The following is a 20458-nucleotide window of genomic DNA, read 5'->3' as shown; positions in this document are numbered from 1 at the left end:
TTTACAAAATAACATTGATATTCCCCGTGCAGGTGGGCAGGTACACTATATGATGTCCTCATAAAGACGCGTAGGGGGACTTGTACACTAGTAGACAGGCAGAAACCAAATGTGTATCCTTAAATAGGAAACTTCTACTTCATGAAATCAGTTCTTGTAAGTACAGTAGCCACCCTCTGCCCCCTCTTCTGTGGTTTGCTCTAGATTCCATGTCAGGGACAGAGAATGCTCTGCTTGGTGAACTCATTCCATAAATTTGTTTGCTACAGCTGGTGTGGGTTTCTTGGAAAAGCAATTGGAGTACTCTGCTTCCTGGAGTCATCTATCACGCTCCTCGTGCAAAACACCCCATAATCCCTTTCAATTCAGAATGATTTTATAATACAGTCAACCCTCTTTACATCGCCATGGGCAAAAACGGGCAATAAGTGAGGGTGGCGTTATAGTGAGGGTCAAAAAAACAACAAAAAAAACACACACACAACCTTCTATGTTTGCAATAAATTCAAACGTTTCAATGTTTTAGTTATACAATTACAGTATCTCCAGGCCATTTTAATAAAACATAAATCTTTTTTTAAAACTACAGGAAGTTGGCAGGTGGAAGACAGCGGGGGTGGCGATATAGCGGGTACAAATAGCACTGTTTTTTTATTGGTGGCATTTGTTCAGAGAGAATAGCTGGCAGTATGCGAGGGTGGCGTTATAAAGGGGGGCGGTATAACATGGGACAACTGTAGCTTAAACAATTTCTCAAGCAGCGAGATTATTTTTACAGCACAAAGAACTCAAGGAATTTGTTTCCACCCTCCCAACTCAGTCTCTCAATGAGTGTACTGTCTGATTTCACCCTCTGCAGCAGCGTTCTTGCTGATGATTTCCATTACACGAGAGTAGATGTTAAAACTTCTTGCTGATTTGAACTCGGCTCTCGCCAAGATAAGCACCAACTAAGACGTAGCTTTACAGTTAACTAATGTGATCCATCTGTGTCTCCATCCATTTGTGTTTCCTTCCATATGATGATGTAGATATCCTTCTGTCTGGTGTTGATGGCTGAAGTGTAATGCTGGCTCCAGGGATCAGCTTATTTGCCTCCCTAGCGCATCAGCACACACAACGGCTGCAATGCTGGCTCTGGGGATCAACCACAGTGCGATCTCCCCAGCACATCAGCATGACAACCGTCTGGATTGAGCTAAGTAGGGTACATCTCTGGGGTCTTCAAGTGGGCACCTTCCATCTGTGTTTCGTCGACTAGCCCACAACACCTCAAGAGTGCTCGACTGTGATTCTGGTGTCCCAGCATCACCCCCCTCCATCCCCCACTCAACTCAGCCCAGCTTACTTATCTGTACATCAGAGTTTCTTTCTTTCTATTGTGCTTGAGATCCCCAGCCAGAATCTTTCTGTCTCAACCACAGCCAGTTGCTGCTCCTCTCTGCTGCTTCAGATAAGTTCTTCACTGTGCGACGCAACTCTTGGCCACTGAATCCAACGTCTCTGAGAAACCAGGTTGTAGAGTGTGCCATGAGCTCTATTTTGGCTGCCCGTCTCCTGATCCAGTTCCTCTATCAGTTTAGCAACCTCTCTCACGTCGTCCATTAATAAATCTCTTTCATAAAGCCTGCACCATTGAATCAGCGCTCAATGCCAAGGACCTAATTACCGAACACCTACAAGTTGTCTGTAAATAAGATGCTAATTTTCAACTTAAAGACAGCAGAAGTGCCTTTTGGATTCAAAACTTAAAAGGGGAATCTGTCCATGATCTGAATTGTTAAACATCAGTTTGATCTTGGAAACTTAAAAATACCTTCTCCTCGAAACGGTTTTAAAAAACCACAGGAGAAAAATCTGCTGCTCAAGCAACTGATGGAAGGGATTCTGAATTTTGATCAGCTTCCTGAAGATTTTATTATGGAAGTTCACTGTGGGTAAGTAATGATGCTGTTTCTACTGTGCATGGGTGGTCTGTGCTGTGATACACTAATAAAGACCAAGTTAATATGGCTGCTGTGTTTATCAGAGTAATCTTCACTCAAGTATTCTTCTTTGTAGCATTCCCATGTCTGGTTATCACATCCTGATGAAGTTTGAACACACTCCTGTAGCCTCAGCATAGCTCAAAATCATGTCTCACCTCCGAGTACATCTGGTACACCAGAGTGCCACCTGTCCCTCTGCAACACTCCAGTGGATGGAAGAAATAACACATTGGGGAAAGGTTCTTGGTTACATTTGCATCCAAATCTATTTAGACACAATTCTGAGAGCTCTACTGAGAGCTCAATTGTGGCCACAGGGGTTTCAAAAGTCAGCAGCATGTGATGAAAAAATGAAAATGATACACCGTACAAATCAACAACAAGAACAATACATCAGTTAGGATAACTCAAGATTTTCCCCACCCAAGTTGCTTCTTAAAGGGCAAGTAGGTTCAAATGTCATTTCATTTTTATTTATTGTTATATCGTTTGCTTTTGTTTTTTGATTATTCTGAGGGGAAATGAGTTTCTCCAAAATGAAGTTGCAATCTCCTCTCTCCATGTAAATGATGGTGTGAATGGCACACCCTCTGATCAGAATGCGTATGTGACACGAATTCCAGAACTCCAAAAATCCATCACATGCTCAAAAACTGCTTATGCACCCCCAACACACTCCAGCCAACACACTATTCACAGCCATCGGCAAGAACATTACGGTGCAAGAAACTAATTAAAAGTCATGTTTAATTTAAATACATGCCTCACTTCTCCCAAATATCTATAAAAGCCAAAAGCACATAAAAACGCTGCTTCTAAGGATTCTGATGCCAAATCACCTACGGGGGGCTTGGAATTCATGTAACAATTAAGAATTGCTCTTAACTTTCACAAAACAACAGCGCTGGAAAGATGCAGAAGAGAAGCTACAGATGATTTATGGATTTGCTTCCTTGTTCTCTGTTATTGTTGTTTTTTTATCCAGCAGGAAAGTGCCTATTCTTTTTTTCTGTTTAAAAAATCAATGTAATCAATCGTCCCTGTTTGGCTGTCTAAGCCACTATCTCTGATAAAAGGCTTCCAAGTGAAAATAGCTTTTTATCCAACTATGCTTGGATACATTTTTCATGAGGCTTGACTGGCCACAAATAAACACATCATCCACTCAAAGTTTCCTTTTTATTTTGTTTCATTATGTTTAAGTGAGTGCGTGATATGAATTTTAGTACTGAATCTGCTTATTTGCTGACTAGGGCAGTGTAAGCTTCCCAGAACCTCCTCCTTTTAGTGATTTAAGCTATCACAGTGTTCAAATCTGCCTCTGTTTAGATGAAATGAATAGACCTCACTGTACTCAGGCTGGATGAACAGACTATCGAGCCATTACCCAGAGTGTTTAAGTTAGTTTGGCTTGCCATCAGATTAATTTGTAGAGTTAGATAACCTCAATCCCCAATGTAACACACACGTCCTTGCATTTTAGAAATTTCATGAGCTTCATAAAATAAATTTAGGAGATTGCTTCGCATGGAAATCCCGGAAATTAGCCCCCTCCCAAGAAAAATATACATCTAATAAAACTTCTGTTTGTTCCTTAATTAAGTATCTTTGAAGGTTGTCCACGTTGGCTCATTGATCAGTTGCAGTCTCCCTTTGCAGGCAGGTTCATAATCTGAGCAACCAGAAAGCAAGCGGACAAGACAGCTGCATGTAGCAGGGAGACACAGGCCCTGATAATGATGCTGCTTAACTATTGATCACTCATTTCAGGTTCAATTAACTGGAGCAGCTAATCAGAGAATTCAGCAGCAAATCCACTCCTGTATAATTCACTCAATATAATGTATCAAGAACAGGATTTTAAAGATAATTCTCCGACCTTGGTTAAGCTTTCAAATGGCTAGTCAACTGTCATCAATGTAAGGCTTGTGCTGTTCATAAACATGATCAGCTAAAGAAAGAACAAAATACACTGTTGTATAAACTGACACTGCAGCTAGAAGAAATATGTATTATAGTAGTCAGTGCCATGCCTCCCCCATCACGGGTGTAAATACATGAAAAATCAGATAAGCGTGACCGTACGCCCACGCTAAAAGTTTGACATGGAAAGATGTCTTCTTATACCTGTACACTCTGACAGAGACAGAGAGACTGTCAGCCTTCATGTACCCCGAGGTTCTGAAGCAAGTTGCATCTCAAAATGCACAAGTGGTTCTCTAGACACATTGTATGCAAAGATGCAAGTGTGACATATGCTTCCCCAGCAGGGGATAATACCTATCTGAAAAGCTAGTTCATTAATTAACACGGTCCTTGCTTCGGCAGGGAAGAGCAGGAGTGTTTGTACATATAAGAGGAGAGAGACCTCTTTTTTATGTCTGTCTACTTGGCTGTTATTAGAAGACAGCATACCGTATGAACACACAGACCAGCTTGTACTTTTACATCTTGAATGTTACCTGTCTGGCACCCCAACAAATGATGCCTGCTGTAGCTGCATCTCACGCCTTTACTTCTAAAAAGCAAGCAGAAAGTTTAAACTTTCCTTGGGTCCTGGCAACAAATAGGAATTCCCTCCAGCTTATATTTCAGTAGTCTGTTCTTTGCCTAATGAAGCACATTTGTTTGCAGAGTAAAAGGAGTCTCCCAGGCTTTTCATTACTGTCAGGCGCTGCAGTGAGGCTGCTGGACAGAGATGGATTGGAGTGAGGCGGGAGTGAAATTAGGTACGGAGGCTGGGTTAGTCAGCAATTGATTGGTTAGTTGCGCATTCTGCTTACGAGATAAAACTAGATTTATTTTTACGTAGGGTTAAGTCATCAAGCATTTTTTCCAGAAAAGGAAGCTGTGGTTCCTATATTTAAAGCCGCATAATGCCATCTGTCTTGGCTCTACGGAAGCTCTGGGAAATTGAATGTATACATTTTGCTTAAAAAAGTGTCCCTGCACGCATTAGAGATAAAGACTCCCTTTTCTGTTTCTCTTCATTTTTAAGCTCTCTTCATGGTGACGGATGGCAGTGGTAGCGAATGGGATTTTTAATTAGTTTGGTAAAGGTCAAAGGATCTCCTACCACAATGCCCCGTCAGTTAAATAATGCTGACCACTTGAATGCTGTTCAAATTCCTGCATTATTGTACAGGGAAATCAACACTGATTTTGATACAGACGGCGAGGAAGATGTGAGCGATTCAGACAGAATACAAGTCAGGGAAACCATTTGCATATTATACCACAAATGAAAAGGACAGCCAGTTTATTTGGTCGTGACAATCTACAGACTCCCTCCCTTTTGACACACACAAAACAAAAAAAAAAGCTTGTTTAATATGACTTACATGGTAGAATACATTGCTTTCAAACATTGTATCTATGAAAAAGCTAAACTAGTTGGATTCTATTTAGATCCTGTTACTTGCAAACTGTTTGTGGACTATGAGTATTTCTGAAGTGTCTCTATGCTTAGAGTACAGTGCCTGATTGGGAGTTTTTTTCCTCCAAATATCTTTTGCTCATTCACTGCAGCTAAATACAAAATAAAATAAAAAAATAAAAAAACTGCAAGGGAAGCACAGAGGCCTGGTGCTGCTCATCCATATTGTTTCATTGCATAATCAATATGTTCTTCTGAGACATTATTAAAGGTACGTATTTCATCTGGGATAGACTGCACCTACTCCAAACTGCAATCATTTCTCTTCAACCGAATACTAGACTTTATGCTTTCTGGCTGCAGTGTTATAAATGTTAATGTTTGTTATAGCTGTACTGTGTAAAATTAAAAGTAAATTTGGTGTCTAAAACCATCTACAAAATCATAACTCAGCAAGACTGGAGACTATGCTGCTAGCTGCTGGTTCGGTATTGCATTTTTATTCTCTGGCACCCCCCCCCCCCCCCCCCCCCAAGAAGTTAGAAGTCTATGATGATGACAATCAAATATGCTAAATGCGATGATGACCCTACAATAGAATTATATAAACCAAGGTGTAACGAGGGAACCCTTTTAATATCTTATTTTTGTGCAGTTTGTACTGTATGGGATAAGGACATGCAAAATCCTTACTGCTTTTCCAGCTGAACCCAAGTGATAACAAGATTTATGACATTTTCCCAGGATCGCCAACTGGAACAGGAGGAATAGGCGAGGGAACAGAACTACTCCTCAAGCACTCAGGGCAGGGCTGAGGACTGGGGAAGCTGGCTCTGCTTCTGTTCAGCACTCCAATCTCCAGGGCCGTCAATCCATCTTCTTTCATGGGCACTAAACTCATCACAATTCAGAACAAAAGGCTAGTGCACTGATTGTACAATTGATATAAAATCATCTTTCTCATATACCCACCTAATGCATTATACTGTGTGTGTGTCAGGGATGGTGCTTTTGTGATGCCATCATATTCTCTCTATAGAAATGCATTGGACCAGGTAAGGGAAGGGAGTGTTTGGTGGGGAGGGAGAGTTTGGGGAGAGAGAGGGGAGGGGGTGATCCAAATCTCAATGCTTCACTAATGCTATCCTTCAGCATTATAGAACAACTGTAAACAGACTGAGACCTTGCAAGTGCTCATAACTCAAAGGCAGTATTATGGCCTTTTTCACTTTCTGCTTGACTGAGCGCCACAATCAAACTCATATTTCACAAGCATCTCTTTCTTGGCTGCTCGCTGGCTGTGCTAAAAACAAATTGTATCACTATAAATATTAATATGTCAGCACCCAGTTCTCTGGTCAGTGCTTTATCTCTGCTGTGCCCCCCTGGTGCTCCCTATCTGTACCTTGAAGTGCCAGGCAATTAACGGACGGGACAACTTTGTTCTAGTTGCCCGTTTTGAATGCATCCAGTGTTGACGTCAGGATGTTAATTAAGGCCTATACAACGTACGAGGTAATAATGGAAGAGTCATTATTTGAACGTGGAAGTTCCATTATTACCGAGGAACACGCCACAGCAATGTCATTACCACTACGAATCTACAACCTTTTCAAGTTATTTATTTTATTATCTTTGTTTGTGTATTGTTTTTGGAACAGTCACTAATTAGTATCATTTTCTCAGCCGTGCTTTATTTGGCGTTCTGTTACTGACTGATAACAGAACGTCTGCTCCCCAAGTGTTGATGGAAGCTACATCATGTTCAGTCTCACTAAAAAAAAATGTTAATTATAAAATGAGACTACCCATCTATAATTTCATAAACACTTAATCATAGAATGGTACACTTCACGTTGAACAGAAATTAATCAATAAAAAAATGTAAATGAGAACCTTTGTGTTATTTTTACAAAGGACCCACTGGATTTCAGTGATTTGTAATTATGTATTACACTTAGTGACTATTAAGGATAGGATTATACTGAGCACTTCTCCTCTGAATATGCTAATTACATTAATAGTGCCCTAACACTCTTACAAACCATGCAAAAAAATATAAGGCTTCTTTTGTGAATATACAACAGTAAGTAGGCAAGAGAGAATTCAGCAACATGGTGGCACTAAATGTATATAAAGAGTGACCTCTAAGGGAAATCAGTGAACACTGCAGCACAATACAAAGCTGTACAGGCATGATGGAAACGTATTTTACAATTTCATTCTCAGCCCTGACCTGGGTTAATCCCCAAACCCTATCATACTTGCGAACCTTATTTATCTCCCCATTGGTGGCAGCAGCTAACAATTTATCGATTCTCTTTTCTTCCCCTCTTCCTTGGCTGTAATAAATATCTTTTTTTTTTGTTTAACAGTGGGCACATATCAAACAAGCTACAGTATTCTTTAAAGACAGCAGAAAATAGGCTACTTTCATCCGTCACCTTCAATTTACAATGTCAACCCACATCTACCATTGCTGACCTCTATTTAAAGGTGTTCAGATGCGGGCTTATCAAACACAGACACTGACACTTGGATGAAGTGGTTTTAACCCTTTGCGTGCTGTCGCTGACTTCAGTGTCGCAGGTATACATAAGCATTGCTGGAGACACTTCAGTGTGCTGAAACACATTTTTCATTATAAGCGCTGTTACTGTTCTCCCTGTAATTGTTTATACTGTACTAATCAAAGACATTGGCTATACAATAATCCATCACATATCTGCCCTAACTGTTTATCCGCCATGATCAACCTCTTCAGCAATGTTAGTTTATTATTGAACAGAGAAGATTAGTTCAGATATTGTAGACACTACCAAAGGTTTCTTACACTGTGCTCTGTGGGCTGCCATTGTGAGCTGTTCAGTGTGTTGATCTGTAAATAAACCTGTTTGCCTGCGACGGGTATCAACCTGCCTGTCACTCAGCAGTGAATGCACGCACCCACACGGCAGACAGATACCTGTATCTGTCTAAACAAGGGATTTAGGGGAGCTCCCTAATAAAATCTGAATCTCAATTGTATATGGTATTGCGACTCTGGTCCCACTGCAGTCGGATATACAACGGATTACTGCACTGTACTAATCAAAGACATGGATTATACTGTACTAATCAAAGACATGGATTATACTGTACTAATCAAAGACATGGATTATACTGTACTAATCAAAGACATGGGTTATACTGTACTAATCAAAGACCGGGAGCCACTCGTGGAAAAGAAAACAAGAACGAACAGGCTCAGACTCCCTGTCCAAAGTTGGCCCTTCCACTCCTGATCTTTGTACGAACCATGTTCTAAAATGTTTAATTGAACCAATTAAACCCTTACCCAGACCCTGACGTAGTTAATTAGATCATTTCGCCAGTTAAATCTGGAGTGGAACCCCCTGCCCTAGATTCTCAAGATATTCACTAAATCTAAACTGAAACCTAAAATAAAACGAGAAGTGTTGATAAAGTAAACACACATTTTTATAACAGCTTCTTTTTAGTTTAAATGAATAGTACAGCAGTCAGTGCTGTCAATGGTAACCTCTGGGAGCACAGCCATGTGTAGCCTGCACCCTACGAGAACAGCAATCACTCCCAAATTACCTGAGTGCAGAGTCCCGCCGCTCTCTTAACTATGTCAGCCGGCAAGCAATCAATGAGCAGATCACTGGGAAACTGAGCACAGAGAACCACACGAAAACACTTTACAAGAAAAAAACCTGCACTACAAACTTTTACTACTAGATTTATTCATGTAAATAATGAACAATCGGTAGCAACCCTTATAAAAGTTTACCGTGGTATTTTTGCAGTTTTCCCATGGTTGTACTATGCATTTGTCATAGTTTACCCTGGTCTGCCATGTTTATTAATACACTTTACCATAGCTCACTATTCTTTACAATGCTTGCTTTACCATGCTTTCACTGTGCTTTATTACACTCACTTGGCTATGCTTTTACTATGGGAAACTTTTATAAGGGAAAAAGGAACTTATGACAATAATACACTGTATGCGAAGATTATAAAATATCAATGAATAATGGATTTCTTACCTGTTTTCATATCATATTTTCATATGTGTTCTGTACAATTATCTATTGCTGTTTCTTCTTAGGTCAGTGTTTGCCATGCTTGCTTAATAGTCCAGAAAAAATTGCTCCTGAAAAGAAAAGCATATTAATGTTGCACTGTGTAGTGAAAACCATAGGTGAAGCAAGCCTGTGCAACACAAAAAAGGCGCCCGGACAGTCTACATGAGTCACTGGTGCATGGTGAGCCAATGACACCCTGGCCAACCTAAAGCCTCCCCACCCGGAACAGCGCTCAGCCAATTGTGCACCACCCCCCTGGGAACTCCCGTCCACGGTCGGCAGTGCAATAGCCTGGACCCGAACCAGCGACCTCCAGGCTATAGGGTTCATCCTGCACTCCACGCAAAGCTCCTTTACTGGATGCGCCACTCGGGAGCCACCAAAAAACAAATAACTTAATAGGGATACTGGTTTCCTACCTCATATGTAGAGTACACACACACACACACACACACATTAATGATTAATTATTGTTTAGTTAGTCCAATAAAAGGTATCACATCCCCCTCTCTTTGTATATTGTAGCTTACAAAGATAGCATGTGCCGGTACTGTATTGAAATCGCTTATAGAAAAATCAGTTCTTAAAAGGAAACTTTAATCAATTTTCAGTTCTATTGGACATCAACACCTTGTTTGCATAAGTGCCCTGCCTGCATGTCCAGCAAAGTGTGAAGCGATTAAATAAACAGTGCATGCAGTCCTTACACCCATAGCCAAATACTCACCTTCCTTTTCAGTCCTGACCTGGATCTATCAGACTGGTCTGAGTAAATTCAAGATGCTGACATCAACATTCAGCTCAAACACTCCCATAGCACACACAAGAACATTCTGTACAGTGCATTGTAAAGTCCAGAGATGGATGGATGGTAAAGCATATTAAAACAGTGTAAACTATGATAACTGCATAGTATAACCATGGGAAAGGCATTGGGAAACTGCAGAATTACTGTGCAAATTTACAGTGGTCAACTTTTATAAGGGTCTGGCTGAACCTGAATTGTCTGTCTCTTGTGTGTATCTGTAAGTTCAGATAACTCTGCAAGCAGCCACATCACAAGTGTACGCTGCTTCATTCCCATTCTTCCAGAAGACACAGGTTAGGACTACAAATGACAGGTTTACTCTGCATGCTCCAGTATGTTTTTTACTTTGTGCACCAATGTGTTTGAATCTTCAAGTCTGAGCAAAATACCAAGTAAACAAACCGAAAACAAATCATAGCTGCCTTGCTGATAAACTAGATTCTAAACTCGTCTTGTTCAATGGGAGCCCCAATGGGATAGAATGACGTGCATTCCCAGTCTTTGTGCATAATAACATCCACCAATCCTCAGAGCGCTGAGTTGGGAAACACAAGGGGGTGGGGGTCTAACAGAGAATCTAATGGGAATCCAGCCAATAAAACCAACCAAACAGACTGATAAAAGCTGCACAGTAACAGACTGGAGGACTACAAAGAACTGGAGCACGTTATCCAGCTAGATAAGACTGAGAGCCCTATAGCTGCTGTAGTCCACTGCCTGCTCTGCCACCAGAGTGGATCACCTGTTCACATCCACAGGCTCCTCTCATGCGCCTGTGTGTGAGTGAATGACCGGAAAGCAATTACAGTGTAATTTTTATTGTAAGTGGCGGTAATGAAACTCTGATCCCGTAACTATCCTCCAGGCTCCAAAGGTATTAACGGTTAATCTATCAGCGCTCACGTTGGGAATTCTAGCAAAGACCACACGGCAGTGTAGCAGGGAATCAAATATTCAAATGATTTTACTGAGCCATAATTATTACTTCAGGAGAGTCTTGAGATCTTCAATGTGGCTCCTGCATGTCCTTGACACGCTCACACCCACTCGCTCCCTCGCACTTAATCTGCACATGAAGGGATTAGCTCCTTCTACCTCTACTTTTAATTTTGACATTAATTTATTTACCGGACAAAAATCACAACAAGGCATAAACAAACTTAGATGAGCTGGGTATCTCTAGACTGTGTATATGGTACCATCAGTGGATGCTTTTAACACTTTGTATCTAGCTGTGGAATCTTTATCAGAGTGTGTGTTCAGGCATTAGGCTATCCTTAATGTTTCAGTGAATCGAATGCTATACAAGCATGGTGTAGTAAGTCCCCTGAAGCCACAAAACAATAAAGTAAGCTACAGCACCAGACCTGATAATGAAAACCCCTACAGAGAAAGCCCCTAGATTATTTATTATTATTATTATTTATTTATTAGCAGACGCCCTTATCCAGGGCGACTTACAATCGTAAGCAAATACATTTCAAGTATCACAGTACAAGTAATAATACAATTAAGAGCAAGATAAATACAATGACTTTGGTCAAGCAAGTACAAGTGTGACAAAATACAATTCAATAATACAGTAGATAACAGTGTCAGTGATAGTTACATCAGGATATGATTAAATACAAAATACTACAGATTAAACACTTGGCAGATTACAGTACTCTGAAGTACAGGATTAAATGCAGTAAAATAGGGGGCAGATAAGAGCAAGTAAAGTGCATTTAAGGAAGGGTGGTAAGTGTCCCAAGGGAAAAACAGAGGAGTTCTACAGGTGCTGTCTGAAGAGGTGAGTCTTGAGGAGGCGCTGGAATGTGGTCAGGGAGTGGCCTGATTGATTGATTGATTGATTGACCACATTATCAATCAATCTTTATTATATATAGCGCCTTTCATAGTGGACCACCATCATAAAGACAATAGTTTAAACAATAGCCCATCTGTAGCTTAGTTTAAAATAAAAGTTGGTACTGAGGCAGTATTATAGTTGGAATACTGAATCATGGAGACAGCAACATCTATGTTAAAAAATGTGTTCAGAACACCAGAGAAGGAGTGTAACACATTTTGTAATGGCCCATAATATATTGGCTTAGCAAAAATATCAAGACATACGCATAGCGAGACTCCTACTGTTACACCCTGATAGAAGTTTACCACTGTAAATTTGCATGGTCATTTTGCAGTTTTCCCATGACTTTCCCATGCTAATACAGTATTATGCATTTCCCATAGTTTACCAAGGTTTGTCAAGTTGTTTAATATGCTTTACCACATCTCGCAGGACTTTACACTGTTTGCATGTGGTTTACCATGCTTTCACTGTGCTTTATTACACTTTACCATGCTTTTACTATGGGGAACTTTTATAAGGGCAACCCCTTGGATACTGTAAATTAATGCCCCTCAAAAGGACAGCAATTAAATAATAAATCACTGAGCAATAACCAAGCCATATACAACCCTCCCATGAATATGTACCAGTATTTAATTGCAATGAGTGTTTTTTTCCATTTTTCATTGGTATAACTAGTGCCTACACAGTTTTGGAAGAATGTTATCCATCAAAGAATATATGGAAGATACTCCATGAGGGTTCATGCAGTACTGTAGTTATTCCACACATGAGGGTTCATGCAGTGGTTAAATTAATTGCACAAATAAATGCAACTGCAATTGATTTCGTTTTACTGCAGTAGGTGAACATGAGACCTGCGCTTGAGAATGAACCAGTGCGGAGGGAATATTTAGCCAGATTGTTATTGGCCTGTGTTGGGATTTTGCCAGGACACTTATCCATTTATTGCCTTCAAACTCTCAGAAGACCAAGAAGAGCTTCACTTAAATAACAAACAAAACTAAAAAATCGGCATTAAGACATGTGTGCTGATCAGAGGGATGCGGGTTTGCATCTCCTCTCTGATTTGAGAGTCTGTGCTTGTCATTTCCCAGTCACGTTCTGTGCTGCGGTAATGAAATTAATAAATATGCACGAGGAGCTAGTCGACATGGATCTGCATGTAAATGAATGGAAAGCGGATTATAGAAGGATCTGGTGCTGAGCATCAAAATACAGCTCCTCCATTCTCTAGAGTAAGATGTTGAGTAACACATACCAGGGGTAGAAAATTCCCCAAATTTTAACATGCCTGGTCGGGCATGTAGCTCTAAATTTTACATGCCCAAGTGTGAAACTGAAAAACCCTTTTCTGCTGCTGGTGATTCCACGACGATAAAGGACTTCTGGACTGCACGTCCTGCTGTGTGTCAACAGTGTGTCTGCTCCACCTTCTAGAGTCCTCTGAATGTCTTTTAATGTGTTTGTTTTTTAAACCATTTAAATGAAAAACCATAACAAAACATGTATACAGGCTTTATTTATTTATTATTTTTCCTGCGGTTGCCTTTAATTAATTTTTCTGTATATGATATAGAATACGTGAATGTAAACATGTAACACAAGTATGCATAACAAAGGAGAGTAGGTTGGTACCACTGTTATAATCACTCTAACAGCACACCCTGTACCAGGTGATGTATTACACAAGGACATGCAAGTACAGTAATAAAGATAGCCAGATCACAGAAATGTGACAGATACTGCATTTTTATAAAATCTGGTAAGATGAAGAGCGCCGTATTCAACTCTAATCCCAGAAGGAGACAGTCACACCACCAAAAACTAAAAGCAGTCCTGCAAGGAATCAATTAGGATTTCATTGCAGACAAATTTAAACCCATTATACAGGAGCTCATTAGAAGCATTTGCACTTGTGCACGGACGGTATGTGGCTGCCTGTTAAATCTCTGTGCGCCTGCTGACACTCTCACTTGGATTTGCACTTTTTCAGAACAGCAATATAGTTTCTCATTCTTTTAATATATTTCTTTCCCCACAGTTTTCTCAAGAGCACGCAATTTGAAGTAGGTGTTAAATACTGTAGTGTTCTTCCCATCATAATCACAAGTTTAAAGTAAGAGCGAGTTTCAATAAATATGTGCTCATTATCATAGGCAATGGTGAAATGATGCTGTCTGGCTCATATACTTCAGTGGCCAGGTCCCAAAGGCATAGCCACTGTGATCTGCAGAAGGAGGGTGGTATTGAGAAGCAGATGAGAGAGAAAGCATACAGCTACAGGCCAGGACCTATGAAATGACGTACAGCATCCCTGTCATATTAAAGTACCGTACTTTTAACTACATACTACACAGAAATAAGTTGAAGCATAAAAAAAAGCTTCTGCTGATGCATAATTTAAAGCTGATGTCTATATTCTACTTACAGAGTCCTTGTGGAAATTCAGGGTGTTTTTTTTCTCAAAAAAGGTTCATGATTTTGAGATCTGAACTAAATCTAAGAGGATGAAAGCAACCGAGCAGTTAACTAAGCAGATAGATCGCCCTGAATCCTAAAGAAAGCCCTGAAAAATAAAATACTCATGAGAAGCATGACTCCTGCCTTGTACATCCTCACTGTATAATGAACCCTTTGGACTTCAGAACAGATTATTACATTTTCTTACCTGTGACTTACAACCTGGAACACCATTATGGTGCACCAAGGGCATGGTATTCACAGGTTGCCCAGCAATTAAGGTTCTTCTTATATTGATACGCTCCATGCTCACTTGTTGTCTTTCAGCTTGTATTTCCAATTTGACAGCAGCCAGTGTGAAGCAGGGAGTTTGAGGATTGAAGGCAAGGTTCGACACTTGGGAAGCCTATTGTTATTGTAAATATTATTTATTTATTTATTTATTTTATTATTTTTGTTTTTCCTCCCAAAACTTTAAACTGCTCCTGTTCGAACACTGTGTAACCAATCAACATGAAACATGGCAGGTATCATCCCGTGTAGATTACAGTTCAAATGCAAAAAAAATAAATAAAATAGCGCTCCTGCGTCAACCAAGATGGCAGCCTGACGTATTTTTTGGAAAAACCTTTCAAAATCTTCTTCTTGGGAACCGGTGAACCGATTGATCTGAAACTTTGCATACGTCATCAGCAACCAAACCTGCTTCAAGTTTGCGAAGCAGAAGTTGCTGGGATAAAATGGCTGCCACCAAATTCGCCAAAACGTGCCAAAACATCAAACTGCTTCTGTTTGCAAACCATTTAACCAACTAACTCTGAACTTGGTAGGCATCATCCTGGGGACAATGGAATTCAAATATGGCAAAATGGTGTTCTTACGTAAAACAAGATGGCAGCCAGACCTACGTTTTGTTCTTAAATTTAAAACCGCTTCAGTTGAACACGGTTTAGTTGATTAACTCCTTAAAGTGCACATAGGGTTATGGTTACTATACAACACATTTAGGAACTCATATATGCTCTATTCAAAAATTACCTTGATTGTGACCTTTGGCCCATCCTTAAGATTAAATGTAAAATTTGCTTATAACACCTTGCAGTGTGTAGATAGGGTCATGGTTACTATGGTGTTTAAAGTTATAAAGCATCGTGAGATAATGAACTAATGCAGTATTTTGAATTGAAACTGCTCCAAAAAACTGATCTGTTGCTGACACTTGTGCTGCAATGCTACAGTTTGCCAAAATTTCCAACTGGTACTAAGCTTGGAAGCCTTAAATCTGGCTGGCAGTTCTAGTTATTATTATTATTATTATTATTATTATTATTATTATTATTATTATTATTATTATTATTATTAAGCAGAACAGCAATCACATGCAACACAACAATGTCAACCATCTGTATACAATACAGTTCAATATAGGTAGGTGTTCTGTTTGATTCCCCTGGGCCAGTATGACCTGTGGATGATGACCTGGGACGAGCTGACTCAGTTTAGCTGTGACCACTCACATGCATGTGTGCGCATGCCAGCCCACGGAGCAACACATGTTATGGACATGTATATGTACATATGAACCATGCATATCGGCATCCATGCATTTTAATTGCCTAACCCAATGGAAATCATGGAACACAAAGCCCAAGACATACGAAACGTTAACTAAATAAAAAAGGGTTGTTGTTAGCCCTTCTAATGTTGTTTACTTGTAAAACCACAGTGTACTAAAGGAAGTCTTAATGATCTAAGTTGAGGATTTCTCCAAAGGATAAGGTCTCTTAATATTTATAACATCTAGGGGAGGGAGGGAGGGGGTCTCAAAGATTGATCTTTTTACCAGGGGTCTCTTAGGACCTTGTGCTGGTTTGTGAAAGGATACAGAGTAACTTCAGAAACCAGAGCTTCTGATGCAGTTAATATATAAACAGGGAAGAGATCAAGACAAGTACAGCTTGGGGTGTTTTGATCTTGTTTAAAATGTAAAGCGTATGCTAATGCAGCCCCCAGTATAAACAGTCTGGCTGGTCCGGGCAAAAGATGACAGATTTGGATGATTCTGAAGATCTGATGGGACTGAAGAGAAACACGAAAAGCAAAATTGCATCAAGCATACATCAAGCAGGTTTCTAATGCTCCCTAAGATCTCCCATGTCAGGGGTATGCATTGTAAGTGAAATATGTTTTTCCAACAACTATTTTTGGACAGTTTCACAACGGTTTGTTCTGTACGTTTAAACAAAGTTCGCGGTTTGTTTATTTATTTATTTATTTATTTTACTTTTTTGCATTATAAATTGGGTGACGATTTAAAAAAAATGTGTAATTGATTAAAAAAAAATCTTTGAATAAGGGCTGATCAACAAACAAGATACTGATGAAAAAAAGCAATGGAAAGCATGGTTGTATTCCACAAAGAATGTGCTTGTAACAGTTTAGTGCAACAAGTTTAGAGAATCTATCCCTGTGTGTCTGCTGGATGAAAGCTTCATAGAAGCTAATCAGATAGAACTCTTGTTTAATCAGATAGAACTCTTGTTTAATCAGACAGAACTCTTGTTTAATCAGACAGAACTCTTGTTTAATCAGATATAACTCTTGTCTACTCAGATAGAACTCTTGTTTAATCAGATAGAACTCTTGTCTACTCAGATGGAACTCTTGTTTAATCAGATAGAACTCTTGTTTACTCAGATAGAACTCTTGTTTAATCAGATAGAACTCTTGTTGGATGCTGTCTGAGTTGAGTCATATAATGACACACATTTAACAGCAAAGCCAGCACATCAATGTCTGAACCTGCACCTCAGGGTTCCTTCCTCTTTCTAGTTTTAGGGACGCTGGCATACTTCCCAAGTTCCTTACACACGTATGAGTCTTATAAACCTTGAAAGGGCTGTTCTATTTCAGCTGAAAGAGCATTCAGAGCTTTTATTAAGGGTTTCGGCTAATTATTAATTCCAGTAATGGTTACTTAGTATAAGACCTTATTAAAAGTCACTTGGCTTCTAAACCGTACTTAAAAGAGATCAATTCAACATGAACCATGTCATTGTTGAACATATTTTAAAAAGGTCCCTATATGTCTACTGAACGAAAGGGTTGTATATTATCGGTTTACAAATGCAGTTGTTTTCAATTTCAAACCAATAAAAACAATGCATATGTTAGTTAGTAAATACCATATTTAAAAAAACTAAATAAAGCGCTTCACTGATGGGGACTCCTGGGGGTTCCTGTTGATCTTATTATTTGTGCTATTTGATATTTTAACACCACCACTTGTCGGTTCTCTGGTGTTGACCACGCAGTGAGCACAGCCTGTGCTGTTTAGAACCGCAGCAAGCGGACTGATAGCAATCTTCATGGATTTATTTAGGGAAATTAAAGCAAATGGACCTGTAAACCTGAAGAGGAAGAAAAAAAAAGCTTTTGTGCCAGAAGCTGTGTTTAATTAAAAGGTCCCAGTTGCAGTGCATTTGAAACACCTGTGTTTATGGCAGACATATGTGTTGACATCTGTACAAGAAAGTACCCATAACTAATGTATAATCTAGACAGCTCTTGTACCTGTCTGTCGATTGAGAAAAATGAACTTTCAGAGTGAAATGGTCTGGTGATGAGGTCTCAGATCTCCCCATTGAGACATCCAGGGGTTTATGAGATGGAAATGAATGCCGTTTCAGAGTAATGGTTGTGACGTCATCTCAGCAATGTGTTTGTTTTTTAACTAAGGTTTATGGAGAGCAGGAACATCAAGGTCAAAATAGCTAAGGTAAGCTGAAAAATGCCAGTTTTCCATTTATTTACTAATGTACCATATTTCTTTGCTGTGATTAGTTAGATCAAGGGAGAGACAAGGTTTTGAACCAAGGATTAGACCACACTGATTTGTGTATGCATTTTGCAGTTTCCATGATTTTCCTTACGTTTAAGCTGAGGTAAAAAACAACAATTATCTTTTACCCACACTTTGTACATTGGATTTCCATACAGCCTATCAGAGGTCTGCTCAACTTGGTGGTGACCAATCAGAATACAGCATTTCAAAAAAACAGGCAGAAATGATGGAAAGGAGGCAGAGAAGGAACACACTCATGGAACCCATTCTTTGAATATTCCACTTAAAATAAAAAAAATCTCAAACCATGGCCACTTGATGCACTGAAATGCTATGAAACATGTGAGATGAAAATACATCAAATCCTCATTAAGAATTGTCAAATTTCATCTGTAAGCTATGCTATTGAGTCTCAAGCTTTTTAATGGAATTGACATTGGCCAGGGCGAGACTTGTCAACAGCACAGCCCATCTGTACATTGTATCCTGATACAAAATACCTTTCTTAATGCTCACATCATGGGTCTAGCTGGCAATGCTGTTATTCAACAAATGACCTTGTCACACAGAAGCAAATGGGACACTGTGTGCTGCTTCTTATTAGGGAGAGAGGCCGCCAGATGAAAGCAGTTTTGAAATGAGCACAGACAGACTGCAATCAAGTTAAAATACTTGTGATGGTCCCTGTTGCAGGTAAGTACATATTAGAAAAGTGTATCTTACTATACAGTACTTATACAGTATTTGCACAGTATATTTTCCCATGTTTACAATGCAGTTAGCAATTAGCACAATGTTTACCGTACATGCTTTATTAGGTATTCAGCCTTAAACACTCCAACATACAATACTCCTATAACATGTAAAAACAAACTCTTATCTAGTAAGTAATGATTGTGTAAAGGCACTTCATACTGGCAGCACTTCACAAGGGCACTTGTGTTACACACTGCATAAGTACAGTGAAAATCTGGCAACTACAACCAATGAGATGCTCTTGAACTCCAAAGCATCTTAAAGTAATTGGAGCTGACACAATACTTCCATAAATTGAGCACTTCCATTAGTTATCATACAGGTCTCCAATATGCAGATTTTAAAGAAACACGTTATCCTCTCTCTGGTTTCTGGGTGTAAAAGATAAAACTGTAAGATGGAAGGACTCCCACTGAACCTCTGGTTCTCCTGAGCGGTGTGGGGAGTTGCTGCGATGAGGGGAACAAATAATTGGACATTCTAAATTGGGGAGAAAATTGAGGGTAAAATATCAATCATCATCTGGTCTTCAAGAAGGCTTAATTATTAGTTCTACTAAAGATCAATCGAGAACATTTTAAATACCGTTAATCGTCTTAATATTGTAAATAATTGAGGAACTATTGAATGACTTGTAAACCTCTGTGCAAGATCTCACCAGAACGCCTTGTGAATGTACCATTTAACAGAGATTATCCTGGTATACTGTAGCAATTGGAAACTGTGTAGGACTAGAGTTCCATCACAATGTCACGGCATGCAATACATGGCAACACAGTAGGAAGGTAACGTTAGCACTTTTTACTAATGGGTCTTTCTCACTACAGCACTTGTAGTGTTAAACTGGTAGAAGTGAATCTGTGACAGATGTTCTACTACAGAACTTTAAACAACCTTGATGATGATTACTTGATGACAATTTCACAGTCTGTTAGCCACCGTCTTGCCTGAACGACTCTGATGAAGGGTAATGTGTTTTAATTGCACTGAATAACTGCTGCCGTGACTGGCTTGTTTCACACATTCTACTCAATGTCAGAATCCCCCCACCTCTCTCACCATCATGCACGCACACACACACACAACCCCAATCACCTGAGAACTAACAGGCCAATTAGCACTTTATTGGGAAATTAAAGTTTCTATGACACCAATGCATCTAAATCAGCAGGCATGTTCCCATGCACAAACAACATACCCTCCAACTGTACCGATTTGTCTGGTACAGGAGTCTCCAACCTTGGTCCTGGAGAGCCCTGTGGCAGGACAGA

The sequence above is a fragment of the Acipenser ruthenus genome, chromosome 10, assembly GCF_902713425.1.
Source record: "Acipenser ruthenus chromosome 10, fAciRut3.2 maternal haplotype, whole genome shotgun sequence".
NCBI lineage: Eukaryota > Metazoa > Chordata > Actinopteri > Acipenseriformes > Acipenseridae > Acipenser > Acipenser ruthenus.
The sequence above is the reverse complement of the archived record's forward strand: the minus strand, read 5'-3'. Positions refer to the sequence as shown.